The sequence below is a fragment of the Octodon degus genome, unplaced genomic scaffold (genome assembly GCF_000260255.1).
Source record: "Octodon degus isolate 3935 unplaced genomic scaffold, OctDeg1.0 scaffold00098, whole genome shotgun sequence".
Classification (NCBI taxonomy): domain Eukaryota; kingdom Metazoa; phylum Chordata; class Mammalia; order Rodentia; family Octodontidae; genus Octodon; species Octodon degus.
The window spans coordinates 6,080,426-6,104,400 of NW_004524674.1; the positions used below are offsets into that span (position 1 = coordinate 6,080,426).

General features: G+C 43.3%; 2 protein-coding genes across 2 annotated transcripts in view; one reads left to right on the forward strand and one right to left on the reverse strand.

The window, feature by feature from the left end:
- Positions 1 to 23,975, reverse strand: part of LOC101572698 (tubulin beta-4B chain-like) — a 36,423-nt gene that overhangs the window by 10,342 nt on the left and 2,106 nt on the right. The gene's annotated exons all lie outside the window — the stretch shown is intronic.
- The window catches only part of Ndel1 (nudE neurodevelopment protein 1 like 1), a 60,849-nt gene continuing 41,575 nt past the window's right edge, over positions 4,702 to 23,975 (forward strand). The window contains exon 1 of the mRNA XM_023723238.1: positions 4,702 to 4,770. The gene's annotated coding sequence lies outside the window, so the exon portion shown is untranslated. The remainder of the gene's footprint in view (positions 4,771 to 23,975) is intronic.

Genomic DNA, 23,975 nt, shown 5'->3' on the forward strand with positions numbered 1-23,975 from the left:
TTAAGAAACCAACGGGTAGGCAGTAATGTTAAAAGCCTGATTATGAAAGAATGTAAGAAAGGTACAAAATGAGTAAATTTGTCAAAAATGTCTCTGTTTCCATTTGTTTTGCTGTGACCCCATCTGTGTCTTTTGCTCTGTTTGCTGCTGGAGCCTTGCTGATTTTAGATAGGTGTTTGCTTTTTTTTTTTTTTTTTTCCATACAGGGGATCAAACTCAGGACCCTGCGCTTGCCAGGCAGGCATTTAACCACTCAGCTGTCTCCCCAACCCTTAGATAGGTCTAAGTACAGGTCAATGAGAATCTGCCTGTGTGATGTAAATGCTTTCTGGTAGTGACTAGTTTTACTTTATTTCTTATTTTTTAATTTTATTGAAACAAATAGCGATGAGACAGTTTCAAAACTGATTGGTAGTACAGTTTCAATAATTAATACGTTGCATATTGTTGTCTTTGTAGTGGTTATTCATGATGCAGACATGGGGCCGGCAGGATAGTTCAGCAGTCTAAAGTGCCTGCTTAGGCAAGCTTAGGCAAGCCTAGGGACTGTGGTTTGATCTCCAGCACTGCATGCTGCACCAGCCTTGCTCCCCGGGTGGGCTGAGTTGGACACAAAAATAAATAAGATAAAAGACATTGTTAAAAAAAAATGCAGACATGATACCTGTCCAAACACTATTAGTACAAATCTTTCTTCTCATTGAATTAAGATAAAGTAGCTGTATATCTAGTTTAAAATTTTTATGTCTTTACCCTTTTTTAATTAATTAATTTTAATTGGTACATTTTAGGCTTACATACTGATCACATTTGCCCTAGGGAATTTGTTTCAATAAGTGGTATAACTTGATTTTTCTCCCCATTCCCTTCCCCTTCTTCCAACTTTGTTTCCACTTTTTCCTTCCTTTCTCATTTTTTCTCTCCTCCCCGAACTCTCCTTCCTATTTGAACATTTTCTTCCTCTTTCACAATATCTATTATACATTTTGGTCCTTATTTACACTTTTCAATTTCTCAAACCAGAGGAACAAATGCAGTATTTACACATGTATGTCTAATTTATTTAACTTAAGAGTATGGTCTCAGGGAATATCCACCGAGCTAGAAATCTCTCCACTTATTCTTCTTTATGGCTGAATACTACTCTACTGTATAAAAACCAGCATTCTTTATCCATTCATCACTTTGTAGCATTTGGGCTGCTTCCAAGATTTAGCAATTACAAACTGTGTTGCTATAAACACAGGTGTGCATATGCTGTTGTAGTATGATGCTTTTAATTCTTTCAGGAAGATAACCAGAAGGGGAATAGCTGGGTCGAATGGGACCTCTAGTCCTAGGGTTTTGAGGAATCTCTACACTGATTTTCACAGTGGTTGTACCAGTCTGCATTCCCACAAACAGTGGAGAAGGGTTTCTTTTTCCCCACAGCCCCACCAGCATTTGTTATTGGTTGATATCTTGATGATAGCCATTCTTTCTGGAGTGAAATGGAATCTCAGTGCGGTTTTAATTTGCATTTCTCAGGGCTGCGGAGATGGCTCAGTAGAATAAGCGTTTGCCTGGCAAGCGCAAGGGCCTGAGTTCAATCTGGGGGGAAAAAAATTGCATTTCTCCAATGGCCAGTGATATTGAACATTTTTTTCAAATATTTATTCTATGCCTTTCCTCATAATCCAGACCCTAGATGACTGGTGGGCCTCTTGCTTTGCTGCTGCTAGTCTGAAGAATGTGAAGGATCTGATACTTTGTAGAGGAGTAGGAGCTACACGCGCCTGATGAACTGGACTTCATTGAAGCCAACGTGTTTCAGTGCCAACAAGGTGTCATTCATTACGATTACTTAGAGTAAGGCGTTGTCTGAACCAGTAAAAAGAAGAGCGAACGGTGCATGGTGAGTGGTGAACGCTGAGGAACAGAAGTAAATCAGTTTAGAAAGAACAAAGAAATCGCCTACGGAAGGCTCAGACGAGGAGCAAGTTCAGGGAGCGGATTCCAGGGCCGAAACGGGTGGGGAATATCTAGGTAATACCAGTAGGTGGCGCCCTAAAGACGTTCCAGTTCTACCCAGACGCTCAGGGCCGAGTTTGCGCAGTACCTGGGCGGTAGAAATGGAGCAGGGTGTGGGGGAACCTCCCAGCCCTAATTTCTTGGCTCTGTGCGTTCTCTGGAGACACAGTCCTCAAGATCAAGAGGTCTGTGCAGTGTTTTGTTTTTCTACGCTTGCTTTGGTTGTGGATGACTGCAGGGTACCATCCATTCAATTTAATTGACACTACTGGGGTCTCAAAGTCTCATAATTTAGTTGACACCAGTGTGTTCTAGTTATCTGATTCTCCCTATTTTTTTATTTTTAGTTCTTGTGAGGCAGGGTTTCACTATAAAGTTCAGGCTGGTCTTGAACTCACTTTGTAGCCCAGGCTGGCGTGGAACATGTAGTGATCTTCCTGCCTCAGCCTCCTGAGTGCTGGGATTATAGGCCTGTGCCACCACACCTGTCCTTACCTGGCTCCCTTATGCAAATGCAAATTCTGATTCTGTTGGATGGGGGTGATGGATGAGATAGATCCTGCATTTCTAACAAACTCCTTCATGCTTGGATGAAGTTCTGAAATTGAGAACACTCCGCTTGTTGATCTCTGAGCATCATGAGAAGTGAGAGAGATGCAAACCTGAACTCTTCCCTTGAAGAGTTTACAGCATCTTGGAGCAAACACCATATTATAGAAGTGTGCCAGTATAAGTTAGGATGAATGTACTTGCTGCATGATCTTAGGTAATTGTGTGGCCTCCATTGGGTCTTGCTTTTCTCATCTGTAAAATGGGAATGATAACAGCCTCTACCTTGCACAGTTGCTTGGGATTAGAGCAGCATATTATAGGTAAAATAAGTAGCGAAATGCATAGCATATAGTAAACTCTCATAAAACTTGTACACTAAGAGAAGTACACTAAGAGAAGTGTGGCATCAGGAGGACAGACCTCATAAGGTAGTAAACTGGGGGAAGCAAGAAAGGAGCAACCCTTGAAAAAGGACCACCACAGTTATCAGTACATACTTTGTTTGGTTGAGACAGGGTATCACTATGTAGTGAGGCTGGCTTTGGACTCACTGTGTAGCCCAGGCTGGCCTTGAACTCATAGCAGTCCTCCTGCCGCAGCCTCCCGAGTGCCGAGATTGCAGGTGTGCGCCACCACGCCTGGCTTATCAGTTCATTCTTTATCTGAGAAGGGTGGCTGGGAGATGAGGACAGAGCGCCAGGGGCAGGCCTCTGGCTCAGCAGGTGGCAGACCTGAGGGCTGCGGGCTTAGCGGCTGCTTCCTTCAGGAGATGGGCGCAGTTGAGGAGGAAGAAGTTCAGGCAGGTGTTCAGCATGCTTCACATTTTCATACCCTTTGAGGCTTCAGCAGATCGTGAGAAGACCTAAGAGCCTCCCGGGGCCCCTGGGGCCCTGCCGTCACGCCAGACTTTGCTGTAGCCTTCAATCCCTTAGCCCCAGTGCTGTAGATTCCTCAGCCTGGAGACATTAGGCTGTAAACCAGGATAATGCTTGGCATGGTGGCTGAGGCCTGTAATCGCAGCAATTCTGGGAGGCCGAGGCAGGAGGATCACAAGTTCAAACTCAGCTCTGGAAACTGAGTGACTTAACAGGACCTTGTCTTAAAATAAAAAGAGCTGGGGATGTGGCTCAGTTTGAAGGCCCTGGATTCAATCTCCAGTACTAAAATCAATCAACCAATCAACCAACCAATAATTTAATCAAGCAATCAAATAAACTTGGAGATAAAGGAATTCTCAAAGAAGGGCTGCACTGGCAGTTCTTTTTTGTTTTTAACTCTAGACAGGGCATTGTTTTTAAAATTTCATTGTATTTTGCAGCATCTAGAAAGTGTATTTTGTAGTAGTGGAGACTGAACTCAGGGAGTGTTGAGCTACACCCCCAACCCCTCTTTATGTTTGAGACAGGGTCTTGTTAACTACCCAGGCTGGCCTCAAACTTGGTGATCCTTCTGCCTCAGCCTCTCAAGTAGCTGGGATTACAAACTGCCACCTCTGGCTATTTTATTTTTTTCACTCAGTATTCACTTAGGAAGTAAACATTGCCAATTACTTTCACATTTGTTACCAGTAGCTGTTCCAGGGGTTCTTCTTCTGTTGGGTAAGGTTAAGTAATGCACGAGAACTACACCATTGCAGAGCCCAGAGTCTCTCTCTTCTTTCTCTGTGGGAGCAGAGCCCAGGGCCTCCTATGCATGCTAGTCCAGCATCCTGCACTCAGCAACACACCCAGCCCCGGATCTTTCTTCTGTATCATGTTATGTGCTGTGCCAGGTTCTGTGTTAGGCCCCCAGAGATGAAAACAACATTGGCGTCCACTGATCACCTCTCCCTAATCAGTGACAGCTCTTCCTCTCTGCCTGTTCTCCTCTGAGTCCAGGGACAGAGGCAGCAGAGTGGGGGGAAAGAACGTTTGCTGAAAGACCAGCAGCTTGCACACACGCGGTGCTGATAGGGAGCCCAGAGATCCAGCCGAGGGGCTTCTTCCCTTTCCCCAGCACCAAGGTCTTGCTCAACTCCAGCGGAGCGGTGAGGCTGGCAGGGTTGCCTCATTTCTAGGCAGCAGGCCCCAGCCTTCCTGGCTCTAACCACTTCCTGTCCTGCATGGCTTGGGTCAGACAGTGATTCTCATGCTTCCTGTTGACTTCTGCTTTGTTTCAGCGTGGGACGTGTGCTGCTGCGGATCAGATCAGCGGAGGACCCGGGACCAGGTGCCTTGGGAGAGTGGAGAGCCGAGGGCAGGGTGGAGGGCTCCCTGGAGAAGGTCTGGGCCTGGTGGCCTGACCCGGGAGACACCGGAATAGGGGCTCCTGGCCCCTGAGCACCCTCTCTGCCTAGGTGATGGCAGACTGTCAAAGGCTGCGGTCACTGTGTGATGTGGCTTGTGTCTCTGTGGTGGATGACACCAGGGGCTTGCTTTGCTGGCTCCCAACCCAGAAATTCTGATGACCTTGGTTTGGATTTCTGTCTCATGAGCTGCCCAGATAGTGTCCTTCTAGAGGGAGGTTCTTGGATACACACAGGTTTTTCTGGGACTGACAAAGACATGGTCAGTGTAATACACTGAAGTTCTGTTGAGCTTCTGGAGTGTGGACTTCTTGGCTCAACTGTGGAATTGCTAGCGCCAGTTGCTTCTGTCAGCCCGTTCTCTTGCCTACAAATCACAAAGCATCTGTATTTTATTAGATCTTTGTGTTACTGAAGAGAGTACTGATTGTGAAGGTGTTCTGTAAACTATAGGACGGCAGTCTTCAGGGTTTCGGTTTACTTTTAGTTTCTAAATGGAACTAGACATACGGGATGTGATCAAAAATATGGTGAAAGCTTACTTTTAATATTTTTATTACAGTAAAAGACCCATTAACCCCGCCACGGCCATCACACACACACACCATACTCTGCCTCACTTCAAGCATACTTATCCCATTTTTGCCAGTGGGGTCTGGAAGCGCTCTTTTGTGAGTGTCTTTAGTTTTTTGTTGTTGTTATTATTTTTTTTTGAGTGTCTGTAGTTGCGCTGTCACGGCTGCCTTGTTGTCCTGAATTGATGCACACATTTACCTGTCATACTCATTTTGACTTTGGGGAGGAGCCGGAAGCTGCACAGTGCCAGATCTGGTGACTAATGTGGATGAGAACATGCTGGAAAGCTTTTCTGACTCCATCTTTGTGTGGATGACCGTCGTCAGTAGCATTCACTGTAGTTTTTAAGTCATACTTAGTGAAGACATGAAAGAAGACTTCTAGAACTGCTTCAGAAAGTGGCAAAAGTGCATCAGGTGTCATGGTGCGTGTCTGCAATCCCAACACCCAGGAGGCTGAAGCAGGAAGATTGCTACAAATTTCAGGTCTGTCTGGGCCACATAGTGAGTTCAAGCACAGAGTTACATAACAAAGTCCTGTCTCAAACAAACAAATAAACAAAAAACTGGCAACAGCAATGGCATAAGTACATTTTAAGCAAGGGGGGTAAACGGCAATGTGTCTTTTATTGTAGTACAGGTTTTTTAAAAAAGTTATTTATTTATTTATTTGTATTTTAGAGAAGAGTCTACAGGGTGTTCAGGGGCTCACTACTAGATCGGACTCATAGTGATTCTCCTGTTTACAGCCTCCCAAGAGCAGGGATTACAGGCACACGCCTCCATGCCCAGTCTCAATCGCCATCTCAGCACGCCCCTGGGGTTGGGGCCAGCACGGCAGGCCAGGGCATGAACCCCTGGCCCTTGCTCCTGCTTGCAGGCGCTTTAATCTGCTGAGCTATTTGGCTGGCCCTAGTTTTTTTTTTTTTTAATTAAAAAAAATCTTTTGTTTATTTATTTTGTACAGGTTTAGGCTATGCAGCTTGGACTTGTAGTGATCCGCCTGTCTCAGGCTCCCTAGCACTGGGATTACAGGTGTGTGCCACCATGCTCAGTTTCCATGGCCACCTCAGTGGGCCCTGGACAGGGCTAGCATGGCATGTGGCATGCAAAATGGAACATGGGTCCCTGCTCTTGCCAGGCAGGTGCTAAACTGCCGAGCCATCTCTCCAGCCCCTGTAGTAAATTTTAAATTTAAACATTTACTGTGTATTTTGATCGTACTTTGTATTTTTTCCTGATAATTTGAGGATGGATATATATATATAGTGGCTGGCTCAGGCTGCTGTAAGGCCAGGTCTGGTAAGGCATGTGGAGCTGGGGATATAACCACAGTCCCCAGAGCTGACTGGGTTTGCCGAGGCAGGCGCTTAAACAACTGAGCTAACCCACAAGCACCTCTGACAATTTGATAGTTGATAACATTCAAACAATATAGAGTAGAGAAACTAAAAGTCTTTGCATAATTCTACCCTGGAAGATGAACATTTTTGGAATATAGATTTCTAAACAAAGCTTTTTAAAGTGTCAATTTCTACTCATTATCCCATAACCTTTTTCACTTAAAATCTTCCTAGTTGTCTTATGATAATTCACAACAATTTACAAATATCTACCTTGTCCTTTTTTTGACCTCCAGTGCTGAGGCTAGAACTTGGGGCCTCACGCATTCTAGATAGTGCTACATCACTCAGCTCTTGTCTCTCTGGTCTGGACTGGCTGCTCCTTATGCTTAATACACAGGGTTGTCTTTTTTTTTTTTTTTAATGTATTTGGTACAGGGTCTCACTATTTAGCTCGGACTTGTAGTGTTCCTTCTCTTTTCAGCTTCCCCAGTGCTGGGATTGCAGGGGTGCACCACCATGCCAGGTCTCAGTGGCTGTTTTTGCGTGCCCCAGGCGCAGGGCCCACATGGCATGTGCTGCTGGGATCAAACTCTGGTCCCTGTGCTTGCATAAGCAGGTGCTTAGTCTGACAACGCTATTATAAAGTGTTATCTTGGGACTCCTTTCAGCATATTAGAATTTTCCTTGCCATTCTTTGATAGGAGTCTTCTCTCTTCTGGATGCCACCTTTCATTTTAATTTTAATTTTTGGCAATTTTACAATTTTTACTTTTGGCAAAATATGTGTAACATCAAGTAGCATTTTAACCCTTTTATTTTATTTTATTTTTTTTTCAAGGTTTTATTGATAAACAGATAGCAATGAGACAGTTTCAAATCAAATCGGAAGTACAGTTTCAACAAATAATACACTGCATATATTCTTCTTAGTGGTTAATTGCTGTACAAGATGTGGACTTGTGATCCTATTTACAAACACCATTAGAACAAATCATTCTATTCATTAAGAGAATGCAACTATATATCTATCCCAACCTCTTTGAATACATATTTTAACCCTTTTAAGCATACCGCTGCGTGGTATTCAGTGCATCCACAGCGCTGGGCACACTAAGTCCTTGCATCGCCAGAACCTGTGAACCCTAATTTCTCATTTCCCCTCCTCCCAATTCCTGGACAATTTCTATTTTCTGTTTCTATGAATTTGGGGCCTGCCCCTTAGCTCAGTTGCTTAAGTGGCTGCTTCAACAAAGCAGTCAGCCTCAGGTTGCTGTGGTTGTGGTTCGATCCCCACAACTTCAGCCAGCCAAACATGCCCTGAAGGCATTTTAGCCAGCCCCCCCCACCAGAAAAAAAGATCCTTCTGTTTCTATGAATTTGACTATTTTAAGTATGTTATTGGAAAGGGCTGGCGCAGCTTTTGTCCTTTTGTGTTGAGTGTACATTTTCTTCTTTCTTTGCTGCTTTGGTGGCATGCAATTTCTAGTACATAGGTGGTATCTCCCTTTTCAGAATTTTATTCTCAAGTTCTGGCTTGAGTTAAAATACATCAGGCTTCTAAATTATTGTTGAGAAATCTTGTGTGACTCTGATTCTTGATCCCTTGTATTCGACCTGGTATTCTAGGTGTGGGAGTTTTTAGGAGTCTCTTTTCATCTTTGGGATTCTGACGTTTCATTTTTTGAAATTCATTTTTCTCCACACTCAGGAAACGCTTTCAATGTGGATTATTATGTTATTCAATTCTGGTTATTTATGTATGTATGAATGTAAGCATGTATTACTGAGAATTGAACCCTGGGGCCTTCTTTGTCCTGAGCTACAAACCCAGCATTTTAAAAATATTTTTGTTTTGAGACAAATCTTGCTAAGTCATTAAGTTGGCTGAGCTGGACTTGACCTTTTGATCGTCCTGCCTCAGCCTTCCAGAGTGCTAGGACTGCAGGTCTGTGGCACTGTGGCACTCTGCCCAGTGGAAAATTTCTTGAGTTAGTAAAGATAATTTCTTCCTCTTCACTTTTCTTTCTTTTTCTGTCTGGAAATACTAACATTTGGATGTTGGAATTTTGGATTTATCTTTTCATATTCTTTTTTTTTTTTTTTTTTTTTTTGTACCAGGAATCAGACTCAGCCTCATGCTTGTCAGGCAGGTGCTGCTCTGCTGAGCTACATCCCAGCCTCATATTCTTGTTTTTCAGCTCTTAGGAGAGCTGCTGTTTGCTCTCATTGGCAGACTTTCTCAATTTTATGGTCATATCTTTCATATTTTTTTTTTAAATGTATTTGGTACAGGGTCTCTACCCAGCTCAGACTCATAGTGATCCTCTTGTTTTCAGCCTTCCTAGTGCTGGGATTACAGGCACATGCCACCACGCTCAGACTTGGTGGCTGGCTCAGGGTGTGTGGGGCAGGGCGGGGTGGAGCAGCATGGGGTACAGGAGATCGAACCCTGGTCCTTGTGCTTTCCTAACCAGGCGCTTAATAAATGCACATTTTTATTTCAACTCTCATTTTTAAAAAGTGGCCTTGTTCCCATTTCTTCTTGTTTTTCATTTTTGGTGGTGCCATATTCTTTTTTTCTTTTAAATTTTATTTATTTATATGTGTGTGTGTGTGTGTGTGTGTGTGTGTGTGTGTGACCAGCTCAGCCCACCAGGAGGCGGGGCTGGCTGGCATGTGGTGCTGGGGGATTGAACCGTGGTCCCTGTGCTTTGCTAAGCTCGTTTTAAATAGGTGCTTTAGACCACTGAGCCATCTCACCAGCCCCATTCTTAATATTCTTGGTGCATGATGCAGTGTCTTTGTTTCTCTAAAAATACTTATGAGCTCTCCCTCCTCTACATTCTGCCCCCTGAAATGTGTCATTCACGCCTGAATTTCTTTTGTGTTATTTATCCAATATTTCACATTGCACACTCCTTAAATATTTGGTGATTTCTTGTGGAATGTTCTATTTATTTATTTATTTATTTATTTATTTATTTATCTTTGAAGTGGTGGGGAATCAAACCTTGGGTCTTGTGACTGTTGGAAAGCACTGTAGCAGCCGGGGAGATAGCTCAGCATCCTAAGTGCCTGCCTGGCAAGTGCAAGGACCTGAGTTTGACCCCCAGTACCGCATGATGTACCGGCCTCTGAACCCCGGGCGTGCTGTGCCAGCCACTGACACTGGATGTGATGGTGCATACCTGCAATCTCAGGGATGAGGAGGCTGAGACAGGAGGATCACTACAAGTCTGAGCTGCATAGCGAGACACTATACCAAATAAATAAATAAATAAATAAATAAATAAATAAATAAATATTATATATATAGCTCAGTGGTAAAGACTACTGAGCTACATCCCTAGATTGAATGATCAGGTTTCTGATCAAGGAACTTGAATCTGGTTATAGGCTCTCTGTGTGTGTGTCTGTGCACATTTGCGAACATCCGTGCTGGGCTTATTGGTTGTTGGGCCTCTATATAGGGTGGTCAAGTGGAGGAACCAGGCTATGTGCTTGAAAGAGCCCCTCCTGAATAAGTCTCTGATTTCTTGCCTGGAGGATACAAGCCAGGCTGAAAGTATACTAAGAGGCTACCACAGAAAGGGAGCTGGAATCTTGTAATTCAATATATGAGCCTGGAAGAACCTTCCCTCCCCAAATCTCCTTCCTCTTGTAGGCGAATGATTTACCACCATTCTCTGTTGTGCTCGGTTCCCATGTGTCATTTCTCTGGTTTAGTTTCTCTAGAAAATAAACTTCCTTCTCTTGTAGGGCTGGGAGAGAGATAGATGCCTTGACTTCTCCACTGCCAGGACCGTGAAGTCCATGTCTGAATACTTTGTACATAGGCCTTCCTTGCAGCAGATCTTCCTATTTTTAGCCCCACCAACAGTGTTTCAGAAGTAGCAGGTACCTTGGGCTCCTGAGTCCTTCTGGAACTCAGAAGCACTTCCTTCTTGTTGACTTCTAGCTACCTACCTTCTCTGATCTTCCACCTTCTGCCCCTCACCAAGCTCTTCACAGGCTCTAAAGGTTCTCTGGATGTCTCTTGCCCACTGTTGTCTCCTTTGCCACTCTCTGAACTTGTAGGTTTGTACCATAGGAGCATAACATTGGGTCCAACGGACCCACCCCTTACTTTTCTACTGTAAATTTGTGCTTTAGCATAATAGTAGCAGCTGTGTGTCTCACTACCTTCCCCCGAGGTGTATAAAAAGCAGCGTCTGTGTGTACCCACTTGGTATGATGAGTGGCAAGATATGTCCACATGTGCAAAGTTAGTTAACCAGTGTCTAGTTGATGTTACATTTGCTAACAGAGTACAAGTTGGCCAGCACAGGAACTGTGCCCAGGAACAAAGCAGAAATTCCAGATGAAATGTTGCAATTTCAAACAGAATTATGTAGTACAATCTTTGGATGCCAGAAAGATGTAACAGTCACCCTGAACCTGGCAAAGAAAAACTAACTGATATTGCTGATGCCAGCATTTCACTGTGATGGGGAAATATTGATAAGGAAACCTCAGCAGAATGGAAGCCGGAGATGGAAACTTTCTGTAACAAAATCAGAGGTGCTGGCAAGCATGAGGGCCTGAGTTCAATCCCCAGTTCTCCCCCAACCCCCCAAAAAAATTAGAGGTGGAGCAGAGGTTACTGATAAGTTATGCAGCAACTATGATATCATTTGAAACACAAAGTGTAGGAGTCACTTCCAGGTCCTTGTCTTGGTCCAAGAAGCCAATATTTGTAATCCCAAACTTACATTATTGGAATCCCATCAAGTTGATTCCAATCTACCACTTTCAATGCAACCCACGGCGAAAATAGAGACACTAAATTATATTTTCAATCATTGGAGAGTCAAGAGGCTCTAAGTCCAGTCACAAAGATGGCTTTCCAGAACACAAAAAATAGACCCAGGGCCTCACCCAGATTTTATTCAGTGGAGGAATGGCTTGAGGAGAATTGACTGAGAATTGTGGGAAGTAGGTGACTACTGTGAGCTGAGCTAGGTGGGTGGCCTACATTTACCTCTGCCATATGCAGAGAGAGTAATCTGCATTATATTATTATGCTATTGAGATAGCATCTAATGTTTTGGGGGTCTGGTGCTTCAGCTCTGATGTAGTCTTTCAAGCCCCAGGAAGTCACAGCCTCTATCTCAAGGCTCGATCCCAGCTGGCAGCATGGAGCATTGGCTCTACCGTCCTGTCTTGACCTGGCTCACATTAAAGAGCAGCAGGTATAGGTTACCAGGGAAACACGCACGGCACCTTCAAAGACTATCACCAGCACCTCAGCTAGACCAATATACATTGCTTAAGGCCAATTGAAGGATAAACAGAAGTCCTAGCCAGCTCTGTACAGAACAGTAGGAGAAAATAGGGTCAGGCTCAGTCAAAATGGAGAGAGTTGCTCTTCTTTCAAGGAGAGCTGCTCAGGTGGTCCTCCACAACAAAGCATTGGTAAATAGTTGCATTTCACTCAATCCTAAACATCTGTGGCATACATAGTTTGATAGTTTACAAAGAAAACAAGAAGTTTAAAATATCACAGAGAAAAGTTTTTTTAGAACATTGGGACTGGAGCTCACAAGAGATCATTTATAACAGAGTAGAAACCAGGTGTTTCTACCAAGAAAATTACAGCAAAAAAAAAAAAAAAAAAAAAAAAAAAGTAGAGCATACTGGTGAGCTGACAGGTAAACGGGCTGATGCAGTGTCACCAACATCTACTATAACAATCGGAAAACAAAAAGGTGTATCAACTGTGCCTGACCAGAGAGGACAGGAAAACAAAACACATGTGCTGTCAATGTAAGTGACACTTGTCTATGGAAATGCAGTTGTCTTGTGTGAGGGCGACCTTGTGTGTGACAGTTGAAGCAAAGCTTATTTATTTCTAGACTATTTTGTGTTTACATTGTAGTTCATGTAGATTTTTACTTCTGATGCTATTGTTTAGGTTTTGAAACCAAGTACACAGCTGATGTGAAAATGTTGATGCCTATTCTAAGCACCCCCTACAGATACGATATTTTATTGTATGGGTACCTTATTTTTCTGCTAAAAGTATGTTCTTCAGTATAGTAGGAAGCTCCCTACAAGACAGGAGGAGAAGAGAGGTGATAAGGCCACCCTGTAGGAAAGGAGAGCCAAGCACATGTGCTGTCAGTAAGAGCGAGACGTGTGCATGGAACACGCAGTTGTCATGTGTGAAGGTTGTCTTGGGTGTGACAATTGAAGCAAAGTTTATTTTTGTTTTAGAGTTCTCATGGTATTTTCATTGGTGTCCATATAAGAATTTATTTGTGTTGCTCTTTTTTATATTTTTGTACACTAAAAAAAGTCAATGTTGAGAATTTTCTGCTTAGGCAGACATGGGGACCAGGGGTTCAATCCCCAGTGTGCTGTGCTGGCCTGCCCCTGGGGCATGCAGAGACAGGGACTGAGACCGATGAGGTGACACGATCCCGTAATCCCAGCACTGGAAAGGCTGAAAACAGTCTGGTCTGTGTAGTGAGACCCTGTAGACCCTGTACTAATTACATAAAAGAAAGAGAAAATTTTGATGCTTAAAAAAAGATACTCAATAAGTATTAAAAATTCAATACTTTATTTCTGTGATTTTTCCTGTTAAGTGCTCATTGTTTAATGTATTAAAACTCATAAAACTAAAATTAATAATTAATGAATAGAAATAGTCTAAGGAATAAACGTGGGCCTGACAGACCTATGTTCCTGTGCCTTTATGAAAAATTGGTGTTATGCTCTGTGAGTTTTAAATGACTCTCATTTTGTCTTTCTGTGAGATTTTAGGAGAGAGTGAAGTTACAAGTATTTCATTCTTCATAGCAGTTGAGAGACAGCGACAGCGTTTTTCAGTCTTGCTAGAACTGAAAAAAGGAATAGGCTACTGTATGGTGGTTTTTTTTTTTTTTTTTTTTTGGTGGAGCCAGGGATTGAACTCAGGTCCTTACGCTTGCCAGGGAAGTGTTTATTCCACTGAACCATCTCCCCGGCCCCTACTTTATATTTTTATCAACCCTGACATTATTATGTCATAAAACATTGGTTTTTTTTTCTTTCATTTTATGTATTTGGTACATGGTGCTACTATGAAGCTTGTACTCATAGTGATCCTCCTGTTTGCAGCCTCCCCAGCACTGGAATTACAGGTATGCGCCACCACGCCTGGGCTCAGTGTGGTTGCAGACTCGGTGCACCTTGGAGGCGAGGCCAGCGTGGCATGCGGGACGGGGGCCTGGTCCCTGAACTTGCCTAAGCAGGTGCTTAGTCTATTGAGCTATCTAGCTGGCCCTTATGTGTTTTAGCTTTGCTCATGTGATAAGTGAAAAGCAATCTGTCATTATCATTTTAATTCACATTTTTATTTTTAAAGTTAAAAACTGTATATTTTGAGGGTTGGCCAGATAGCTCAGCCTGGGCTGGGGAGATGGCTCAGTGGAATAAGTGCTTCCCTGGCAAGCGCAAGGGCCTGAGTTCAATCCCCAGTTCCGAAAAAAAAAAAAAAAAAAGTCAGGTAGCTCAGCAAATTAAAGCGGCTGCTTAGGGAGCCGCAGGGACTGGGGTTCAATTCCTGGCAGGCTATGCTGGCGAGACTGGGCATGGTGGCATAGGCCTGTAATCCCAGTGCTTGGGAGGCTGAAAGCAGAATCACTACAAGTCTGATCTGTGGGACCCTGTAGACCCTGTACTACATACATTTAAAAAAATTGTGTATTTTGGTGCTGAGGATTGAACCCCAGGGCCTTGTGTATGTTAAGCATGCACTCTTGCACTTGAGCTACATCCCTAGTCTCTATTTCCTATTTTTGTAGTTTAATAAATATCAATTATACTTTTTATTACATCTTAAAAGTTATTAATGACATGGTAGAGATCCTTATTAGGTGTTTACTGGTTATTTGTATTTCTCCTATGAATTGCCTATTTATATCTATTGCTCATTTTTTCTGCTGGGTTAGGAGAATTGTTAAATTAGTAACATACAGCCAGCTCTGGTTTTAATTAATTAATTAATAGTTCGGTTTTGTTTTTCTTTTTTGAGACAGGATCTTACTGTGTAGCTCAGACTAGCCTTGAACTCACTGTATAGCTCAAGCTGGCCACAAACTCAAGGTGTTCCTCTCGCCTCAGCCTCCTGAAAGCTGGGATTGCAGCTGTGCTTTAAAGAGTTTATGTTGGTCCTTTATGTTCTTGTACATTCAGACTCACGGCATAGACATCAGAAAATAACGTTTCTTAGTGACGGCGTTGAAAGTTTTTGATGATTTTTATGTGTTGGATTATTGGGGACATATGTATTAAATGCAGAAGAGAAAGTGTAATGCCTAGAAATAGTCACCTCACCATTTATGTAAACAGATCCTTGTGGTCCTCTGTGTGTGTGTGCGTGTGTGTGTGTGCGTGTGTGTGTGTGTGTGTGCGTGCGTGTGTGTGTGTGTGTGTGTGAAGATACCACGGAGCCACTGTCTCTTGTATTCTTGCTTTCAGCCTACTAAATTATGGTTTGTTCTCCTATTATTGCACAGGGTCCTACCGCCTCATCTTTAGTGCCTGCTTAGTATTCCACAGCACGTATAGAAGATCATTGATTTAGCCAGTTGCCCAATGACACACATTTCCACCCTTACTAGGTTAAAATTTTTATGAACAAGTTTCTCTTTTAATCGTGACCCCATCTGATCTTGTGTCCACCAAGTATCTGCCTGGAAGTCTCTGTTCCTTGCTTTCTTTCATCCTTTTCCGGCTACATCATTACTAATTCCAAATTAATGAACACACACTCATGGAGATGTCCTACCACTTCTTGTGCATCTTCTGCATCACAGTGAGGGGAGGAGGAGCCCTACTCTGGGCCTCTCTTTCTGTCCCAGCTCTCCCTGCTCTCCCTTAGAGCAAAAGTGGTGAGGGCCAAAGGCACAGGGAGAGATGCTATGTGGACTGGTGAGAAAAAGTAGCAGGTCGGCGGGCAGCTAGAGAAAGAGCCCTAGAAATAACAGCTTCACAGAGAGAAAATCTGAGGGAAGAGACTACTCTGGGAATTCATGATCTCATTTTGCCCCTGACTCTGCCACTAATTTTGTGTTCCTAGGCAGGTTGCTCAGTGTCTTCGTTTTCTTATTTCTCAGGTTTCCAATTCCTCCATACCTAGGTTTGTGATCTGCACAAGGTGCTTCACCTCTCTGAGACTGTTTTTCCACATGTAAAATGGGAACTGTAGGAGCTACTCAGTGTGAATGGGTGTTTGTAAAGCATTTATCACAGACCTGCCCTGTACTAAGTATCCAATAAATGATAGCTATTTTTACTGCATGCCAAGAGTTATGTAAGAAGAGGATAATTATGTCATCTCATGCTATGTATAGAAAGAACTCTGTCTTCTCACCGTGGTTTCAAAGTTCAATCTGCAGCTGGGACAAATGCCAGGGGGCATAGTACAAAGTCAGCGCTCACTGCTGCCTGCTCTTTCAAGCTTGTTCTTCCCCAGGGCTTGGCTGCCGTCCAGTTGTGGGCCACGAAAGTGAGCTATGTACTGCAGAGCACGTCTAAGTCAGATGCGCAGAGGGTTCGTGGGGAAGCAATGGTAGGCTTCAGTCTCTAGATACAGAAGGAGACTTGGGGTATCCGTGAGTGTAGTAGGGACATAAGATGATGTGAATCATCAACATGAGGGATGCTGTTATGGACAAGGTGACACACTTTGAAGGTGTGACTAATAATCTTGGAACGGGAAGAAGAAGCTGTGAGTGTAGCTGAAGATTTATTGGTGTGCTTTCTTGGATAAATTACACTTTTCTGTATAATCAGGATGGTGGATTCTTTTTTTTTTTTGCTTTCCCATGTATGGTCTGTATACTAGTGGAGCATGCAAGTGATTTGGCTGGTACAGAGATGAATATTTGAAGTCTTAATAATTAATATTTCTTTTAGTGAATTTCTTTCTTTCTTTCTTTTTTTCTTTCTTTCTTTCTTTCTTTCTTTCTTTCTTTCTTTCTTTCTCTTTCTTTCTTTCTTTCTTTCTTTCTTTCTTTCTTTCTTTCTTTCTTTCTTTCTTTTCTTTTGCGGAACCGGGAATTGAACTCAGGCCCTTGCACTTGCCAGGGAAGTGCTTATTCCACTAAGCCATCTCCCCGGCCCCTCTTTTAGGGAATTTCAGAGAAGTACAACCTCCTGTGAAGACCATGATCTCATAGATGTGGTTGTTTAGGATGAGGAAGATGCAGGGCTTAAGTTTATCTTCAGAAAGATGAGTCAGTTCAAAGAAAAATTTAGAAATGATTTGCAGATGGCAAGTATGATATAGATGATAGAATCAGAATGTCAGAAATGCAAGGCTGAATAGCTCCCCCCAAAGGTGTCAATATGCCCTGATCCCCGAAATTTATATGTTATTTTATATGGCTAAATGGGCTTCGGAGGTAGGCTTTTGTGATGACATGGTTGTCCTATGTCAGTGGTAGCAAGCCTGAGACACATGTGCCACAGCTGGATGGCTGTTACCATTGAAAACTCTAAAAGTTTTGCCATTACTCTCCTAGATTGTACGGGTGAGCCCAGTGTGATTCTTCCCCAGAGCCTTCAGAAGACGCCCACCCTGCCAACCTCTTGGTTTTAGCTCTGTGAGGCTAAAACTTGGGTCTCCAATCTCCAGAATATTAAGAAACTAAATGTGTTGTTTCAGGCCACTAAGTTTGTGCTAAGGTTTTAGGGCAGCCACAGGAAACGAATGCTCCAGAAATTAGGTATGCTTGAAGTGGTGCATGCTGCGAGTTCAGCAGCTCCTCAGGGGAGCGCAGGCAAGGAAAACACTGGCACAAATAAGACTGCCCTGGGTCACCTGACCTCACCCACCGAGGAGGGGCTAAGCCTCCCGTCATGCTTGGCAGACTGGCCAAGGGGAGGTAGGGCTGTCTGCACCAGCAGGAGGATTCTTGGCTGGATGACAAGATGGGTTCTGACTCATGGACACTGTCAACAGTTGCCATCTGGTTCAACCTGCTCGTTTCATAGATGAAGAAACTGAAGCCCAGAGGTGGGCAGTAAGTTGGGCAAAATCCCCAGCGACGGGTCTGATCTAAGCAAGATGAATGAACAGCTGAGTCCCTGAGCAGGGGTAGGGCGTTGCCTCCCGCGGAGGCCTGCCTGGCTTGTCACACCGGGGTGGGGAGCCCCGAGCAGGGGTGCGACCTGCCTCTTCAGCTGGAGGTGGAGGGTGGATCTTGCCACTCTTTGATCACCTTCGCAATGTGTCTGGGCCTCTGGCTCTCACGCTACTTCTTCTATCTGGTTATCAGGGCTTTAATAACCATCCTGTTAGTACCTGATGTTTAGGGAATTGTGGAAACAGCAAAATGCCTGGAGAAAGTGCTGCTCCACTCTCCCCTAACCCTGCACCCAGTGCTTAGCTTTGGTCTTTCCTGTGCCTGGTCTACTCCGCTCTGGAGGGACACTTATTTTGTTTCTATAGAAGGAACATTCTGCTGTGATCAGCATATAACCCAGGCTGTCTCATTTCTATAATTCAGCATTTATGAATCAAAATTGGCCTCCGTGGCTACAAACACTCAGGAATAAAGCCTAGTCTCCTAATTTTGAGCAGAAAATGTTTTCTAGGTAAAGATCATGAGGCCTTCTTGTAATTTTCAGACTAGACATTAAGACTCGTGTTTTATCATACAGGGATTGACACAAGTTACTGTGAAATTACTTCTAGGTTGTCATCTTGTCTTGTTACATTTTATTTATAAATAGTCAGGGTGTTCTTCCCCCTTGTTACCAGGCAAGTGACACAGAAAAGATCAATCTTTACATCTTGGATTAACTCTAGTTGACATCCTAGGTCATTCTGCCATTAAATGCCCCAATATCATTATGCTGTCAGTTAATAGGTGTGTAAAAATCTGAAGTTGAAAAGATTGTAAGGTAGAAATTTCTCATCTGTAAATGCTAAATGACACCAGGTTGGGCACATTAAGAAGTCATCACCCAAGGAATGGGTTCCCATGATCCAAGCCGCAGAATCAGAAGCCTCCCCATTAAAACTTTACTGGCACAGGTCTTATAGCTCTGCTGGAACCACTTGACTCAAAGGCTGGATTTTAATTTTAATTTTTTTTTTTTTGAGACTGGGTCTTACTATGTAGTTCAGGCTAGCCTTGAGCTTGAATTTACTATCACATGATTCCACCTTACCTATATTTTAGTCTGGGTTATTTCCGACTTTTTGCTAAAAATGCTTTGATAAATATCCCATCATGTAAATACTTTCACATATCTATTGTGCTTTGCTTCAGTTCCTTTCAGTGGCGTGCCTGGTCACAGGGGCTGAGCTTTTGATATTGTGTTAGCTTTCCATTACTATAACAAATCCTTCGGGGCCAGGGAGATGGCTCAGTGGAATAAGTGCTTCCCTGGTAAGCACGAGGGCCTGAGTTCAATCCCTGGTTCCACAAAAACAAACAAACAAACAAACAAACAAACAAACAAACAAAAAAACAAATCCCTAAGATAATGAACTCCTAAGAAGAAATGGTGTATGTCAGCTCATCCCTTTGGATGGTTCAGTCCATGGTAGGGTAGATCCATTATTTTTAGATGTCTACTTGTGGGCTGGGGAGCAAGTACATCATGGTAGGCAAGAGTGCATGGTAAAGAAAACTGTTCATTTCATATTGGGGACCAGGACAGAAAAAAGGAGAAAAGACCAGAAACCAGGGTCCCATAGTGTACTTCGAGGGCACACCCTCCAATGACTGAAGACATCCAACAAGGCTTGTGATTTAAAGATTCTACCACTGCCCAATAGCACTAGTTTCAAGGTTTCACATGTGAGCCTTTGAGAGAGATTCTATATCCAAACTGGGTCACTGCTACACAGTTGGCCAGTAACACCACCTCTCAGCACCCTATATGGGGTACAAAGCTCTTGTCTGTGTTTTGTAGTCTCATGCTTTAAAATCTCATGCTTTGTTTGAATGATAGAATCACTTCTTTGCTCTCCTAGTTCAGATATATGTGATTAGGATCAAGGTGGAATGTAATACATGGGTTTGTGAGCTATCTATATTTTGTGTCAGTTACTTCTTGTGCATTTTTAAATGGGAGATTCTTTATTAGAGTTATCAAGGACAAAAGTTATTTGCTGAAAGAATGAAAAAAGAGCAAGAAATTAGCAGAAGAGAATGGTGAAAATAATTTGTAACTTAAAAACATTCATTAAAAGTTTTTTTATTCAACAGATGTTAAGTACCTGCAACATGCCATTTTGGGGCTAGAGATAAGTGAGTCATGGCTGCTAACACCTTAAGTGCAAAATATTAAAAAATATTAGTATTTTTCACTATAATATATTTAAGTTTCTGTGTCTCATTAGTATTTCTCACAGTATAATATATTCAAGTTTCCGTGTCTATTATCATCTCCTTTCTTTCCTTTTGTTGTTAGAAAACCTCCAGGAAGAGTTGGGTATGGTGGTGCATGCCAATAATCCCAGCACATAAGAGGCTGAGGCAGGAGGATCACTGCTAGTTTGAGGCGAGCCTGGGCTACATAATGAGTTTAAGGCCAGCCTGAACTATAGCAAGACCTCATCTAAAAGGGGGGGAGGGAGGGAGGGAGGGAGAGAGAGAGAGAGAGAGAGAGAGAGAGAGAGAGAGAGAGAGAGAGAAGAAAACCTACAGCTAGAAAGAGATTTGGCTTCTTTTGTTAATTACTTTATCCCTGGAGCTAAGAAGAGTGCTACATACTCATAAATATTTGTTGAGTGTTTTAATACAGGATCTTTTGGTCTCAGTAACGTTGACTCATTGGCTTTCCCCTAATGGGAATTCAGCTGAAATTTCCTGATACAGTCAGCTCAGACTGTGAGAAACACTATTTCTTTTCAGACTTCATCAATGTGGTTAGGGAACAGGTACAACCAGAGCTGTGTTGTCTGTGTAAAGGAATGTGAGCAGATACCATTTTTGTCCAGGTATAGTCATACTGTTTATGTAGGTGTGATGTCAACAACTCTTGGGGTTGCCAGGTGTTCACCAAATTAGCAATTAATAGTGCCATGCCATCTTTTCCTGGGAAGCTAGCTGCCACTGTGGGGTGTGGGTAGTGACTGTCAAGGAGCTGGGTGGGAATCCAGGGCTGACAGTGAAGACAGAAGCTGGGGAGAACGGAGGCTCTGAAGCCAGGAAGAGCACGAGGTTCCAGGTCTGGAGGAGGTCTGCAGGTCAGGTAGGCTGCCAGAGAAGGAATCAGGAACAGCTCCAGGGGATTTCTGAGCATCTGTATGGCAGGATATCAGGTTCCATCAGTAGAGGTAAAGGCTGGATGGAAGCTCTAGTTGCCCTTGGAGGAGGGCAAGAGGACTCTTCTTCCTGGTACCAGCAGTGAGGGCCTTAAATTGTCTTTTTTTCTGACCTCTAAGAGTCACCTATCAGCAATCTATACCTGGTGGTAAGCAAAGGGTGAAACACCTCCTGGCAAGAGGCCTCTGGGCATAGCAGGTTGCAGGCAGACACGGTAGAAAGGGCTGGAAGGAGAGCTGGGATCCTGGGGCCTAAAACACCTCATAACAAATTCATTCCTACCAAAGGCTTATCCTTCTGTTGACTTTTAGCCTACTGGAATTTGAAACTGAGGTGGCACATTCTGATAGAGGAGCTGGGGTTTGGGAGCCTGAGCGGTTCTGGGTGGACGCTATTTATTCAAGAGGGTATTGAGAATATGACAAAGAGAAGCGATATGGCTGTTTCTGTTCAGGGTGTAACAAAAATACCCTAGGTAGGGATGTTCAGGCAGCCTGAGCCAAGGTCAGAGGTCAACTAGAAGTGGACATTTCAGAGTCAAACAGAACTAGTACTATTCAAAACTGGTGAGGTGGTGGTGCATGTCTCTAATCCCAGTCCTCTGGGAGACTGAAGCAGGAGGATCTCCAGTTTGAGCCTAGTCTGGGTAATTTAGTCATATAAAGGGACCCTGTCTCAAAATAAAATAAAAAAGGGTCTGGGGATATAGCTCAGTTCAGTCTCTGCTATGGAAAAACAAGCCCACAAAAATTTAGGAGGGAGAATTTATCATTTAGCTGATGACTCTGTTATTGTGTAGGTCACTCAGCAGTCATTCAGCCAACATTTATTGAATGCTTACTCTCTGCCAGGCACGATGATGAAATAGTAAAATATATTTTCCTCTTTAGGTCATCTGCCTCTCTCACTCTCTTTGTCTCTGTCTGTCTGTCTCTCTCTGTCTTTCTCACTCTCTGTCTGTCTCTCTCTGTCTTTCTCTCTCTGTCTCTGTCTATCTCTCTGTCTGTCTCTCTTTCTCTGTTTCTCTTTCTGTCTCTGTCTCTCTGTCTCTGTCTCTCTGTCTGTCTCTCTGTCTGTCTCTTTGTCTCTCTCTGTCCCTCTCTGTCTCTCTCTCTGTCCCTCTCTGTCTCTCTCTCTGTCCCTCTCTGTCTCTCTGTCTGTCTCTCTGTCTGTCTCTCTGTCCCTCTCTGTCTGTCTCTGTCTCTGTCTCTCTGTCTCTCTGTCTCTCTGTCTCTCTCTGTCCCTCTCTGTCTCTCTGTCTCTCTGTGTCTCTGTCTCCCCCGCCCCCCCACTTCTGGGATTTTGAGACAGAATCTCACTATGTAGTTAAGCTGGCTTTTAACTTAATATGTAGCCCAGGCTGTTCTCTAACTCACAGTGACCATCCTGCCTCAGCCTTCTGAGTGCTGGAATTACACGCCTGACTGATTCTTCTTTAATTTCACATCTCTTTTGTACTTTGTACAGCAGCTCTGTATTGAAAGGACCTTGAGAACTTTATGGGGGCAAATTTCATGAACATGATGTCCTGTTTTCACTCAGGGAGCAGTCTGTCCACATCTTGCCCTTTGACCCTGGTTATTTATTATTATTTTTTTTAATAGTACTCATCTTGTCTATTTTAGTATTGTCTGTTTTCCTCCCCTTTAGAATATTGGTTCCATGGGGGTAGAGAGAGGAGATACTTTTTAAAGTTATGGTTAAGCTCGAAGGCCTAGGACAGTACCTTGTACCCAGCAAACACTAAATCCATAGTAGTAAATGACAGACTTTTTTCTTGAAGCTGGATGTGGTGGTACATGCTTGTGATCCCAGTACTGAGGGAGGTTGAAGCAGCAGGATTGCAATTTCAAGTCCTTCCAGGGCAATTTAGAGAGACCTTACCTAAAAAAAAAAATCTGTGTATGTAGTTCAGTGTTAAGTGACACTGGGTTTGATCTGTAGCACTAATAAGTCAAACAAATAATACATCTTAGGCTGGAGTTGGAGCTTGGTGTCAGAGCGCTTACTTGGCATATGCTCTTAGTAGTTTTTAATTACAAAAGATGATCTGGGCACAGTGGCACTGACCATTATCCCTGCAATCTAGGAGGCTGAGGCAGGAGGAGTGCATGTTTGGAGTCCAGCCTGGGCAATCTAGCAGGTTAACAAGATCCTGTCTCAAAATAAAAAAAAATAAGAAAGGTTGAGGACTCAGGTCTGAGTGAAGACCTTGGGTTTAATACCCAGTACTGAAAAAATAAGAAGGAAAGTGTATGTGTGTTGCATTGGGGACCATAGATGTAATCACCATTACAACCTGGCATCACCTACATTGAGTGTATTTATTCATTTTATTTATTTATCATTGAGTTTTTATTCACAATCATAAACTTAACTTTGCAATCCAGCTATGTTTGGAGGGGAGCAAGGAAAATATGGAACCCAAAGAAGTGCAGTAAGTGCAGAGAAGTTGGGGTGTTTTGAGCAGGTAGGGTGCAGGGTGCTCTGTTGAGCTAGAGGAACGATCTGGTGGTGGTGATGCACACAAGCCACACGCGTTAGCTGGAGCTGTCCACGTTTGGTGAGGGTGAACTTCTTGCTGGTTTTGCCGTTCCTGGACCTGGAGTGCTCTATGGCCTCCATGGTGTTCATGTCCTCTTTCACCTTCACGAAGCCCACGTGCTTACTGTCCAGCCACTCGGTCTTGGCAGGGCAAATGGAACACCATTTTGTGTCTGTGTTTGGCCCAGAATTTTTTTTTTTTTTTTGAATTTTTGAATTCCCATTTATTTTTGGCTCTTGGGGCAATGTCTCTTTTCAATATGAAAAAAAGCAGTTAAGTTCAACACAAAATAGAAATCCAAGTATAGGACAGGACAAAGTCAAGGGTGAGGCGATAGCAAGAGATGAC